Raw genomic sequence first — 14,557 nt, forward strand, 5'->3', positions numbered from 1 at the left:
CAGACTACTCTGGTAGTTGTGGGAACAGTAGCAGCCAGTGCACAGAAAACAGCAGAGCCACCCCAGTGCTTAATTATAATGGGAACGGTGTGGAAGTGTGTTGCAAAAGGTCAGATAATCTCAATGCAGCACTGCTTTGGTTTTGCTTGCTGTTGCTTCGGTGCACCCCTTCAGTGCAATGATTATAAAAGATACACAAGTGATTTAGCCTGTTTTGACCAACCCTGTGCACTGCTAAAGGAGGGTCATTATGAGTAAAATTAATTAAAAAGAAAGTCACATTTCAAAACTGGAACTTTAATTAGCTCTTGAAACAGTTTTGTTGATCATCAATGCACTGATTAGTTTCATTCTAATACGCAGAAAATTCACAGCTCTCACCAACTTCTACTCACACTGTGATCCTGTAGAATTAGCCATAATGCTGTAATTTAGCACATATTTCCCTTTAACTCATCCTGTTAAGATATCCTCAGCACAAATCAGCCACTGTTTCTGGGGGCGTAAAAGTCATCTCCTTATGTAACGCCACAGCAACTTGAAGAACAGTCCAGTAAAGCTCAGCAGGTGGACAGACGGGCTTTGCAGCCTCTTGAAATGTGACATGACAGGCAGCCAACTTTTACTTTGTGGGCTGCCAACCAATTACCTTCAAAGTAACACCATGTATCCACTCAGAAGCAATTAGTCCTTTCTACAATTTGACCAGTTGGATATGCATTTTCATGCTGACAAAATTCCTAATTGGCTTTACTATGCTTTTAACACTGCAGGTGATGAATTGTGGAGTGGCGTAAGCGTTCTTAATGGAGGCTGCAGGTATAGATTCTATAACAGTAGACAAGAGTTTAAAGGTCTCCTTAACTATTTCTCTAAGCCATGTATTTTCATGAACTTGACATGTAAATAGCACAGATTCTGATCAAAGAGGTTTTATGGTTTGAAAACAAAACGCGATCAATCGATGAGCACAAATACCCTGATGTTAAATAGTGTGCTTGCTAGGCAGTGTTGCTTTTGGTAATATGTAGTGCATTTAGCTCTATTTGTTCCAATGTGATAATAATGTATGTCTGTGTATGCTTGTATGTGTGTGTTTGTCTATATATTAGTTCAAATGAACTTCCACTTACCTGTCAATCAGATGTTTGCATGGTCAGTCTTAAAGTAGATTGCTGAAAGAGGCAGAGGAGATTTACAGGATGTTTGATGCACCTCGTTCTCATTTCTGATGATGTGGGGATCTTGGAGAACAAATTATTAACTCGAGCTGGGTAAAGCAGACTATGAACACTAATCTGCTCCAAAAAAACATTGAACTCTATGGCTTTCATGCAAATTAGAGCAGGGCTGGCCAAATGAGCAGGTTGGCATTTTAAATCATGTTGGATGTAGTAGACCGTTTGCGTATTGCTATAAGACTTGAATGATTAAAGCCTTTTTTGCCCTGAGAGAGATTTTAATGCTTTCACTCCAGGCCTTGTTCTGTGGCCTGTTATGTTCAATTTCTATAGAGATTCTCTGCCTTTATTTTTCAGAAAAAAATAAAAGAATAAATTAGGGTTTAGTTGAAATCACATGGAGCCATAAAGTGTAATGAAGAGCTTGCATGTGCAGTTTGTGTTGCTGTAACTTGATGTCCATGTATAATAATCTTTGTCCTTTTCCTCCCGATAGTATAATACAGTGCATGTTTACTTTAGGGAACTTTATGTTCTACATAAAGAAACAGAAGGTTGCCGTTGTCCTTTTACGTAGGTGAAAGAATAAAAACAACAACAACAGCAACCAAAAAGAACTGCTAATTTGCTTAGCCTGCAAGTCAACTTTGGGCAGTATAAGTAACCAAAGAAAGAGCAATTTATATAAGGGTTGTAGTGAAAACCGAAAGCAATCTTTAAAAGAAAAAAGGAATGTGTCATCTGCGTATAGGAGGTCGAGATACTGCCATTCATATAACATGTAGTGTTCTTTGATGTTTGCCAATATGTTACAAAACATCTTCAGGTAACCATTGGCCTTATAGATGTCCTCTTATGGTAGAATATTATATGTATTTCAGAAATAACATCACACAATAGCTGTCTGTCTCATATGGTACCAGTATTCCTATTGTTATGTCTGTTGTGTCTTTTTGGCACTTTATTGTGTGACCTATGAATGCATAGGTTAAATTTCTAATTACTTGAGTAATGTCATATATTTCTGCGTGTTCTATGTGAGGTACTGCTGCCTATGGATATAGATATGTGCCTCCAAAAGCCCATGACATCAATTTAATTTTAAAATTAAGAGTAGATATACACTATAACAATTATGTTTTAAAATGTGTGTGATGTGTGTAAAACCCCCCAAAACAAAACAAAAATAAAACCAAAAAAAACCAAGAAAGAAAAGAAAATATATATCATATATGTGAAATGTATTTATTTATTTTCAACTTCATCAATCTTTGAGGCTCTACCTCAGATTTTGTATTTATGTATAGAAATGCTATTGGATTATAGTATCTTTGCCAATTATAATATATCGCTATTATATCATGAAATATATACCCTATGAATCAATAAATAAATGTTATTGTTTTCCTTGTTGTCACTGGCTTCTTTTCAGACAGCATACATGCTGAGCTTGCAGAGCTATGAACAATAACAAAAAGGAAATTTGGCTGAAACAGTAAATCCCCTCTGCAAATCAGTCTGTCAGTCTGCTCTTACATTGAGCCACTAAAGTACTGAAGGCCCCATGGGCATGTGAAAATATATCATACTGTTTGCTGTCGACTGATAAATCACAATCAAAGAAGTGGAAGGTATAATGATAATAATTTAAAAGCTCCTGCAAGCATGGCACTCATTGACCTATATTGAATACCCTCAACTGACTGAATGGCCATTATCTGATGTAATCACTTCTATAGGTGTGGTTAATAGGTATCCTCTTGTACCCTACTAGTATTTCAACAGGTGATTCATCTTCCATCCTGCTCATTAATGAACATAAGTATCCCTGATTATATAACAGGCTGCTATTAGTTCAGTAAAACTCTGATTGGTTTTGTGAATGTATATACACAAATTCTCCAGTGGATGTCAAGTGTTCTGACATGTGGCTCATGTTGTGCAAGGGTCATTTTAACCCTGACACATTATCTTTATTCTGAACCCAACCAATTACTGTGGTGCCAAAACTTTATCAAGAAATGGGTCAGTCAAAAGAAAATTTAAAACAGAGGACACATCTTGAACTCGGCTAATTTATAGTGGAAACCCTATACAGTGTAACACTTTCGGCATCAGTGAGTACACAAGGGTCTCCTGGGGTCAAAAATGACCCATGGAAAGTATAATATATGGACTTTGGCTGCTCTTTTAAAGTGGAAACAAGCCATCCATTATTTGTCTTCAGCAACATGACAGGACCACTGTTAAATGAGGCAATAACAGCTTACTGAGTCTGTTAGGGAGTAAATGAGGTTGCCTACGGGTGATACTTGGTGTGATAAAAACTGATAACAGCCATTCACTGGGTCAGGCTGATAACACTCTACAACTTTGATGATACAAATGCTGCTCACTATAGCAGATAATCTGCATATTTCACATCCAACACATTTGCAGTTCCTGTTCAGTTTAACACAACATACTGATTATTATAGTGCATTATTATGTATCACACATACAATTAAGAGGTCCTTAGCAATGTTGAGTAAGACTAGACTACAAGTTAATGCTTGACTGTCTTTGTTTATACATTCATATAGTTTAGTATTACCAAAACTATTATTGACACAAACACTTTATATGTGTGAACAAAATTGATTTAAATTGCATTTCAAAAATATTTTCTTCCAAAAAAATGAAAACCATATTTGATTATGTTTAGCTAAAACTAAAATGAATGCAAACTCGGGGATAGAAGCAGTTTGAAGTGTTTGCTGACCTGCTCATGTTTAGCTGGTAGAATTGTCAGGTTCACCATCAAACTGAACATGCTAACATCTAAGCATGAACTAGGGCTAAATACAAGAAGAGCTGTGAGCACAGCATTTTTTTTTTGCAGGCTTTTTCAAGTATACTATATTGCTAAAATGCTTGCTCCTCTGCCTTTACATGGATATGAACTTGAGTGATATTCTTAGTCCATAGGGTTTAATATAATATCAGGCTGCCCTTTGCAGTTATAACAATTTCAACTCTTCTGGGAAGCCTTTCCACATGGTTTAGGAGTGTGTTTATGGGAATTTTTGGCCATTCTTCCAGAAGAGCATTTGTGAGGTTAGACACTGATGTTGGACGAGAAGGCCAACATCAGTGGTTAGAACAGTCTTTGCGCTAATTCATGACAAAGATGTTCGGTTGGGTTAAGGTCAGGACTCTGTGCAGGCCAATTATTTTCTTCCACACCAAACTTGCTCATCCATGTCTTTATGGACCTTGCTTTATTCACTAGTGGGCAGTCATTATAACAGGAAGGGGCCATCCCCAAACTGTTCCCACAAAGTTGGGAGCATGAAATTATCCAAAATGTCTTGGTATGCTGAAGCAGGAAGAGTTCCTTTTAATTGAACTAAGGGGCCGAGCCCAACTCCTGAAAAACTACCCCACACTATAATTTTCCTCTACCAAATTTTACACTTGGCACAGTGCAGTCAGACAAGTACGGTTCTTCTGGCAACCTCCAAGTCCAGACTCATCCATTGGATTGCCAGATGCAGGAGCGTGATTCATCACTCCCAAGAACACGTCTCCACTGCTCTAGAGTCCAGCGGCGGTGTGCTTTACACCACTGAATCCAATACCTTTAATTGCAGTTGGTAATGTAAGGCTTGGACATGGCAGCTGCTTGGTCATGGATATCCATTCTATGGTCTGTAGCAATTGGCTCTGCTGGAAGTTTAGCATCCACTTAGTCTGCTCTGGCTATGGAAGTGATTGGAACACCTGAATTCAATGATTTAGATGGGTGAGTGAATAATTCTGGAAATATAATGTAAAAACAAACGTAGAGGCAAGATGACCTGATAGATTTTTTTTTTTTTAGCAAAATCATAGGGAAATATAAAGGTGGTACTAACACATCTATTGTAATAACCAGTTTAAATATATTTTACATGCTTCCTTTGATGCTGTACTGCAGCATGAAAAGTCCAGCATCAAGCAGAGAAAAAAAAATCAACATCTGCCTCATTATCTTTAATGTTTTTCTCTTTGAAAGTGCTTTGTTTCAGAAAGTCCCAGCAGTCACTCAGCAGAAGCCAAGAGGGAACTTTTGAATTAAAAAGTAAAGGAAACGAGAGACTTCTGCACAGTCAGTTCAACTGTTTTACTACAGAATGCTTTGATTATTCTGCATGTGAATGTTATCTCTCTTATCTGTTGATATTCTGCACTCTTAATTGATTTTTATGATTTTTCTCCAAAATGTTTAATCATTCTGAGTAATAACTGATAGTATAAACAGAGGATACAGAAGTACAAGTCTGGAATAATTTTGCATTAAAAACCCCACAAAATTAATAACATAAAGTACACACATTTTTCTAAATTGCACAATCTGGCCAGATTTACTAAACTAAATTCATCAGACGTCACTGACTGTGGAATATTTTACTTCACTATCCAATGAGAGATTCACATTAACAACAAAAAAACAAACAAACAAACAAACAAAAACAGACCAATTATTGCAAACCAGAAGGGAAATTTCCTTTGTTTGCTTCAGGTTAGCATCATTTACCATCTGTTGAAAGCACATACAAATTAAAAGTTTTTCTTTTCTTTTTTTAGTACAAGTGCTAGTACCTCTCCTCATGCAGTGGATATGTCTTACACTTTTACAGTAGAAGAAAAGTTTAATGCTTTAGACAGCACTTTATCTCCTTCTTTGTAGGTGGTGACATACAGACATTTATCACTCTGATTGGGGCAGTCTTGCCCACTCACTGCCCGGCAGCGTCTTTGTTTGTTTCATCATCAGTAAAAAGTTGCCTGCCCAATGGCTAGATGACACTAGACTCAGATCACAGTTTCCTGCCTGTATTCATCTGACATGAAATTATTTAAGACTTCTCTCATCAGATGATGAAAACTGATGAGATAAGTCAGGAACTGAGCTGACCTTAGTGAGCAGAAGACTTCACCAGCAGATGGGGAAAATGATTTTATGCCTGTAAAATACTCAATTTCAAGTTATGCTGACAAATAAGAACGCTGTTAAGAACAACATATGGTTAAAGAGCAACCTGATTTACTGCCTGTTCCTGCGAGCACTTGTATTGTTCCACCACTGGTGTAGATAACTGAGTGATGTCTGTCTATACACTCTTTTATTTATTTACCTTTCTGCCCCTGAAAGCAGTTCAGATAATTAAATGGCACTGCATTAGAGAATACTGCTCTGTCCACATTTAAAGCCAGTGCTAATTGTTTCTTCTTGACTTGAGGGCATGATCCTCTAGAGTTACCTGGGAAACACTTCTTTAATTTGTACCACTGTCAGATTCTGTGACTGGCACACAAACATTTCCTTTCCCTTTTAAAAGTTTGAGCTGCAAACCTGCTGTGCTGTGTGAGTAGCATCTTACTGTAATGATTGTATCCTATGTCTGTATATACCCTGTATATATCTCCTCCGTAACAGGTAGACCAGTCTGAACAAAGCTTTGCATGAACATCATCACATACACAGCCAATTTAAAATGTATGTTTAAAAAAAAAAACACCACTTAGATTACCATGGGGACCACTGTTGCCTTCACCCTCCACATCTTCTCAAGCTCCTCTCTTAGCCCTTGGTATTTTTCATGCTTCTCATGTTCCTTTTTTTCAGATGTTGATATCACTTGGTATACATCTATCACTATGGCCGTCTTCCTCTGCATGTCCGGTTGGTTAGCCATCACCAGTTTGGCTTTCTGTATCTGGAAATCCTACAGGTGGTTGGTCATTCTTAACCACCCGAGGGGGCGTATCCCATTTTGACCTCGGGACTTCCTGGTCATACTTGGCACAGATGTTCCTGTATACTATGCCAGGCACTTGGTTACAGTGTTCCATATGTGCCTGCCTGCTAGCATAACCTGCACCTGGGGTCTAGACAACATAGCGTGGTGGTGGAGGCGGGATAATTTGGGTTTATTTTGCAGGGAATTTTGCCATGACTGACCATCAACTCCTCTGTATAGTATTTTAGAGTTAAATATGAGATCATCTGTCTGACAGTAAAGCTTGGCCAAAACAGGGTCATGCAACTAGAAAATGATCCCAAACACACCAGAAAATCTTCAACAGAATGTCTGAATAATAAAAGAATCAAAGTGTTGCAATGACCCAGCCAAAGTGCAGACCTCAGTTTAACTGAAATTCTGCGGAGTACCATCAGAGAACTGTAGATAAACAAATGTTAACAAACATCAAAAAGCTGAAGCAATGTTGTAAAGAAGAAAGAGCCAGCATTCCTTCACAATGATATAAAGGCCTGATACACACAGTCATACAGAAAACAATGACTTCAAGCTGTTGCTGCTAAAAGTAGTTCTACAAGGGTTTACTTCGTTTTCCACAGGACTGTATAAAGCCCAGTGAACACTTTCTTTGTGACATGACTCTATACTGAGAGGACATGGTGGTGACATCGTGCTCCGGATATATGATTGACTCACTATGGTACCACCACATTCTCATCAATAAAGCAGCTTTAGTTAAGGTGCAGTCATATTCTCTCAGTGTCACGGCTGCTTTTTCCTCTGTGATCTAGCCTACCTTAACATCAAGATATTCTCATCCAAAGTAAAGGAAATATATTTACAGGATGTGATTTTTTGCACATTACTGATGTTTTTGCTTGTCCTTTTTTTCTCCCACATTTTTGATTGTCTGCCTCATCTTGATTGGTTTCACTTGGGTCTAGCTCCAATTAGTTCTCTGTTCATGGATTACTAAATAAGAAGCTAATATCAGATGATTTCTTAATGCATTTTTTTTCCAGCAATTTTTTCACTGGTTTTGCTGCTTTTGTGATTTCACTTATATTGTGAATCTGTTGTTTGAAGTATTCCTTATAGCTTTGTGGCCTCCCACTTCTTCGATCATAACTTTTGTTATCAACAAATACACATTAGATAATTAGAAAAAAGGCAGTGTTTGAAGACTTAATCCATTTAGGCTTTTTTGTGGGATTAAGGAACCAGGAAGAAACTGGATTAACATATTAGTTAGTTTTAGTCACAATTAGCTGATCCTGGATCACTTAGTTGATCTTGAAATGGAGAATGGGCTCCAGCGTTTTACTTCGTTCTTAGCTGCCTACTAGTTTTGCCTGTGTTTTCTGCATTCTTTCCAGGGTTTCCCTTGCGTCTCTGTGTTACTCCCAGTGGGTTTAAGTGTCCGCCTGGATTTCTCTTTGCTTATTTGTTTGTTTTTTTAAGTGGGTTATTGTTTTGACAAAGCTTGTTTTTAACAGGGTCTCCCCAGCTGCCTTTAGTTATAATGTATTTTCCTGCCTGTTTCTTTTACCCTCTCCCATATGTTTGTTAAAGCCACCTTTTTTTCCCTCATTTTATTTGGCTCGATGTTTTGTGTGGTTTTTTTTTTGTCCCTCTTTGGTGAACAGAAATTATAACAGTGGCCTCAACATGTTCCCAGTGAAAGATCAAAGTCAGTAAACTCACCTATATAATAGATGTTGTATTATGACACTTAGAACAAATCTTCTTACCACAAGAAAAGGTGTAAGTCAATCCATTTTTGAAATTTCATTAGTTTCATTCAACATTTGCTAGGGCAGCTATCAGAAGCAGTGTCGCTATGGTTTCTACACATGTAATAAACACAGGAGTCTAATTTGTATCAAGGCTTAAACTGTTTAATGAATTTTGTTTTAGATGATCTACAATACACCGTTTTGACACTCACTTACCGGCCAGCCCACAGAAAGCATACAAAAACATTAAAGGTGTGTTTAGTGCATGTAATTATAGTGCTGTGCTTTTGTTTTTTTCATCTACCCAGGCTATTCTTGGTGAGGTTAAGGCTTTTACTTTTCCTTAAATGGAACAAACTTCTACCAACTAAAGGAAATTTATTTAAAGTCTGTGTCAGGTTTTTGTTTTTTAAGTTTAGTTTATTCTTTATGCTTCCTGTTTCATTTATCTTTGGTCCCACCTTTTAAAATTGACTTCTTCATCCTCATTCTTTAGATTTTTTTCTTTGAACTTTAACAAATCTATTTTTATTTGCAGCTTACCCTACACCTTCCACAGGCTTGGTTGTGTTAAGTTTTTTGTTTTAGTGTTTGTTTATCTGTTTAAATTTATGATATTCTTTCTCATCTCTCTAAGTGAATGTTTCCTTGTGTTTGTGTTAGTTTCCCTGTCTTCCCCTAGTTTTGGTTTTACCTGTTAATAAAAAATAATTCACTTATTTTCACCTGTGTCCAATCAGCCTGGTGTGTATTGTTATCTCTCACGCGTGTCCAGTTTCTTTTTTTTTTTTGTATCAGTCTTTAAAGGCCATGAAACCTGCCCCCAGGAGATCACATGGGAAATACAGAAATTCAGCCTACAAAATGGTAGGGGGGTTTCTTTATTAAAATGCTTGTGCTACACTGTGCTTCGAGGGTCAATAACAGCATAACAGAACTCACTTAAGGTACTGCATTATTTCTATAAAACAATAACTCTCAGTGACTTTGTACCGCAGGATAAACACAACAGTTAAGAGAACAGTTAAAAGTAACATAACCATGAACAATAAAACAAGAACATCTAAACAGCAGCACATGTCCCAAGGCATGGTGGGAGAGAACTAGCTGCTGCCCCAAAATGCAACAGTATGTTGTTTGGAATTTATATCCAAAAACCTCTAAACTCCAAAAATGTACAAGTTTCACACAAAATTATGGCTAATTTGAGGTATTAAATTAGCAAATGTTACAAATGTTTGAGCTTTAATTAGCAACTACCTGCAAATGCTGTGTTTCATGTAATTACTGCTTTGACTTAATTAATTTACATGCTTTAGAAACCTATAACGGAAAGCAGCTCAGTCTGGTTACCAGGCAACTGGAAACAGATTAAGTTACCAACATAAAAAGTAAAATGTCTCATCCAGTACACAATCTTAAAGCTGAGTACAAAAATATGGCAATACTATATTTAGGCGAAGATTACATCAGGAACTTGAAAATGGAGCTGGTTAAACATGCAACTTTGTCCGAGTTGACTAAGCTTAAGCTTTTATGATTTAGATATGACCCACATATATAGCCTAAAACTTTTCATTTATACTATAATATGTTTGCTACTATTACACCATTTCTTAATGTAACTTTGTTATCCAGTTGTAACTACTTACATGCTTATGTAGATAGCACTAAACTAGTAAGCCAGAAAACCATGTAAATTGAGCAGAGTTATCCAGTGCTATCTTTTAGATTGAAATGCAATGCTTCTTGTGTATAATGCTAATCAAAGGGAGAGGATAAAGAAAGAAAGCTGATCAAGGCACTGATGAACATTAGTATTAGCTTAAATAATAAGTGTTTTTTTTTCTGCTATTCACCTGATAAGTGTTATATCCAGCCTCATTTTGGCTCTGATTTGGTCTCCAAAATCTCTAATTTCCATTTGTAGAAAAAGTGATGCTTTGGGCTAAACGACACTCATTCAGACAATGCTTACTATGTGCAAGAAAATTCTGGTAAAAATCCCTGAAAACTAGGGATGGGTACCGGTGTCCGGTGCGTTCTGACATGAACGGTAGTAACCAGACCGAAAAGCAGCGCACATTTCGGTGCTTTATTTCGGTGCTTTTTTTTTCCTGAGCCAATTCTAGCCAATCATTTTACGTTTCCGAGGATAGTAGGCGGGGCCAGGTACGTACGTTCTTTTAGAGCAGAGCTACAGATTAAAAATGTCCAAGGCGAAGCGGTCAAAAGTCTGGCTGTACTTCACAGCAAAAGATGCAAACTCAGCAGCCTGCAACAAGTGCTTTAAGGTGATACTGTGATACTGTCAAAGAAGGTAACACCTCAAATCTGATGAAACACCTGGGGACGCATAGCGTTTTTTTTTAAAGCCGAGAAATGCGCCGTGTTTGATAGCTTGGTGCGAGACCTCACACCGTGCACATCTACTGCGGGTGTGGTGCCTGTTATCGGACCCGGAGTTAGCAACATCCCCCAAAAACCCGAAGAGTAGAGTCCTGGCCCCTAGCCCTGTCAGCGTAGCAGAAATGATGACGGATGATGATGGCAGCAGCAGCCGTTCTCCTCTGCATGAGTAGCTTCATGTTGTTCGTGTGTAATTAACGTTGAGTAGGCTAACCACATTATTACATTAATGCATGTAAGGTGAACTAGCAAACACCGTCGTAGTTACATGCGGCTGTCTTCTTGTTTGATGGCAGATACTCCCTTCACCCTGGCCAAAAAGGCTAAAATGACCAAAGAAAAAGTGGAAAACAGTTAAACATGAGAGGTTTTTGGACAAAGTTTGTGTTTTTTTCCATTGTTTAAGCACTGCTTCCAGCCAAGAGTGAGACCATATATGCCCTATAGCTGCAGAAAAGGCTAACATTGTTATCTTTTTACAAAAAAACAGCTGAACATGAGAGGTTTTTGGACCAATTTTGTGTTCTCCATTCTTTAAGCACCGGTTTGAGCACCGTTTAAGCACCGGCACCGTTTCAAAATTACCGGTTTGGCACCGGTATCGGATAAAACCTAAACGATACCCATCCCTACTGAAAACAAAGTTTTCCCATGTGCACAATGACTCCTGAGTCTTAAACCTGGCTCGCTTCTGTACTAAAAATAATTTTACAAACTTCAGGATGTATTAAAGTACAGGGTGGGCCATTTATATGGATACACCGTAATAAAATGGGAATGGTTGTTCCAAAGGCTTCATTCATTAGTATCAATGGAGAATCTCTATGGCACTTCGAGAACGTTGTTATTAAAGTCCTGTTTGTGGCACATTAGTATATGTGAGGGGGCAAACTCCTCAAGATAGGTGGTGACCATGGTGGCCATTTAAAAGTTGGCCATCTTGGATACAACTTTTGTTTTTTCAATAGGAAGAGGGCCATGTGACACATCAAACTTATTGATAATGTCACAAGAAAAACAATGGTGTGCTTGGTTTCAATGTAACTTTATTCTTTCATGAGTTATTTACAAGTTTCTGACCACTTATAAAATGTGTTCAATGTGCTGCCCATTGTGTTGGATTGTCAATGCAACCCTCTTCTCCCACTCTTCACACACTGATAGCAACACCGCAGGAGAAATGCCAGCACAGGCATCCAGTATCCGTAGTTTCAGGTGCTGCACATCTCGTATCTTCACACCATAGACAATTGTCTTCAGATGACCCCAAAGATAAAAGTCTAAGGGGGTCAGATCGGGAGACCTTGGGGGCCATTCAACTGGCCCACGATGACACTTTCCAGGAAACTGTTCATCTAGGAATGCTCGGACCTGGCACCCATAATGTGGTGGTGCACCATCTTGCTGGAAAAACTCAGGGAACGTGCCAGCTTCAGTGCATAAAGAGGGAAACACATCATCATGTAGCAATTTCAAATATCCAGTGGCCTTGAGGTTTCCATTGATGAAGAATGGACCCACTATCGTTGTACCCCATATACCACATCAAACCATCACTTTTGTTGTTCCAACAGTCTTGGAGGGATCCATCCAATGTGGGTTTGTGTCAGACCAATAGTGGTGGTTTTGTTTGTTAACTTCACCATTCACATAAAAGTTTGCCTCATCACTGAACAAAATCTTCTGCGTAAACTGAGGGTCCTGTTCCAATTTTTGTTTTACCCATTCTGCAAATTCTGTGCGCCGATCTGGGTCATCCTCGTTGAGATGCTGCGGTAGCTGGAGTTTGTAAGGGTGCCATTTGTGAGTAGCTAATATCCGCTGAAGGGATGTTCGACTAATGCCACTCTCCAGTGACATGCGGCGAGTGCTACGCTGTGAGCTCTTGATGAATGAAGCTAGGACAGCCACTGATGTTTCTTCATTAGTGACAGTTTTCTTGCGTCCACGTTTTGGTAAATCCAACACTGAACCAGTTTCACGAAACTTAGCAAGCAGTTCGACAACTGTAGCATGGGAGATGGGTGGTCTCGTAGGGTGTCTTGCATTGAAATCTGCTGCAATGACCCGGTTACTGCGTTCACCAGATATCAACACAATTTCTATTCGCTCCTCACATGTTAACCTCTTCGACATGTCAATGGCTGTGAACAAAGAGAAACTTGTAAATAAGTCATGAAAGAATAAAGTTACGTTGAAACAAAGCACACCATTGTTTTTCTTGTGACCAATAAGTTTGATGTGTCACATGGCCCTCTTCCTATTGAAAAAACAAAAGTTGTATCCAAGATGGCCGACTTCTAAATGGCCACCATGGTCACCACCCATCTTGAGGAGTTTGCCCCCTCACATATACTAATGTGCCACAAACAGGACTTTAATATCACCAACCATTCTCATTTTATTACGGTGTATCCATATAAATGGCCCACCCTGTACTTTAAAAAATTATCACTGGTATGACACATACAATAAGCACAATAATAATAATAGCAATAAGCGGTTGTATTTTGAATTTTCTCAATGTGATAAAAAATAAACAAACAAATCATCTCTTTGGCAAACGTCCACAGACACAAATACATGACATATCCACAAGATATTTCTGGTAACTGTTGCAAGTTGAAGCAGACGATGCATTTAACCAGAATTGTATTGTGAATGTCACAGTGGTAGTTTCAAATGTCGTCCTCCATACACTGTAATTATTTTTGTTTACTGTGCAGAGGTTAAGTTAAATAACTTAAATAGAAAAATAGATGCAACCAACTCATTTTACACCAGAAGCAGCTTTTCTTTTCTCTTTGTACTACTTCTATTTCTCATGGCACCATAGGTGTAATCTTCTCAATGATCACATTATCTAATGTGTAGCCCTGCAGTTATGATAACCCAAGCTAGATTTACTCTGCTAAATGATAAATGGCTTTGCTGATATTTAGATACACCTGATTAAATTAGAGCATAATGGGAAAGAAACTGCAAAATAGATCTGATAAGTCTAAACATAAAAAAGCATTGTTGCTCTTAAAATATAATTAAAATATTATTAATTTGACAGCATGGTTGGAATAGTATCTTTTTAAAGTGCTCCCAACTGATATTTCAACTGATATTTAAGTTTATCACACTTTGTGTCAAATTTAAAATGGATTCTCCTCATTTTATTCTAATTAATCCACCCACGATACTATAAAACTATGAAAAAACGCAAGGCGGAGAAATACCCAGGCCCTTCGGGAAGGTGCTGTGACACTTTTGCTGCTGTTGTCAAAGGAGTTTGCAAAGAAAAGCGTCTGGACTTCTTTAAGTTGCTTGAAGACAAAACTCCTTTGACTACGATGACCTAAAGAAGTCCAGACGCTTTTCTTTGCAAACTCCTTTGACTACGATGACCTGGATGACTGAGAACCTTCACAGACATTTTGCTGCTGTTCATTCTCTA

The sequence above is a fragment of the Oreochromis niloticus genome, linkage group LG1 (genome assembly GCF_001858045.2).
Source record: "Oreochromis niloticus isolate F11D_XX linkage group LG1, O_niloticus_UMD_NMBU, whole genome shotgun sequence".
Taxonomy (NCBI): Eukaryota; Metazoa; Chordata; class Actinopteri; order Cichliformes; family Cichlidae; genus Oreochromis; species Oreochromis niloticus.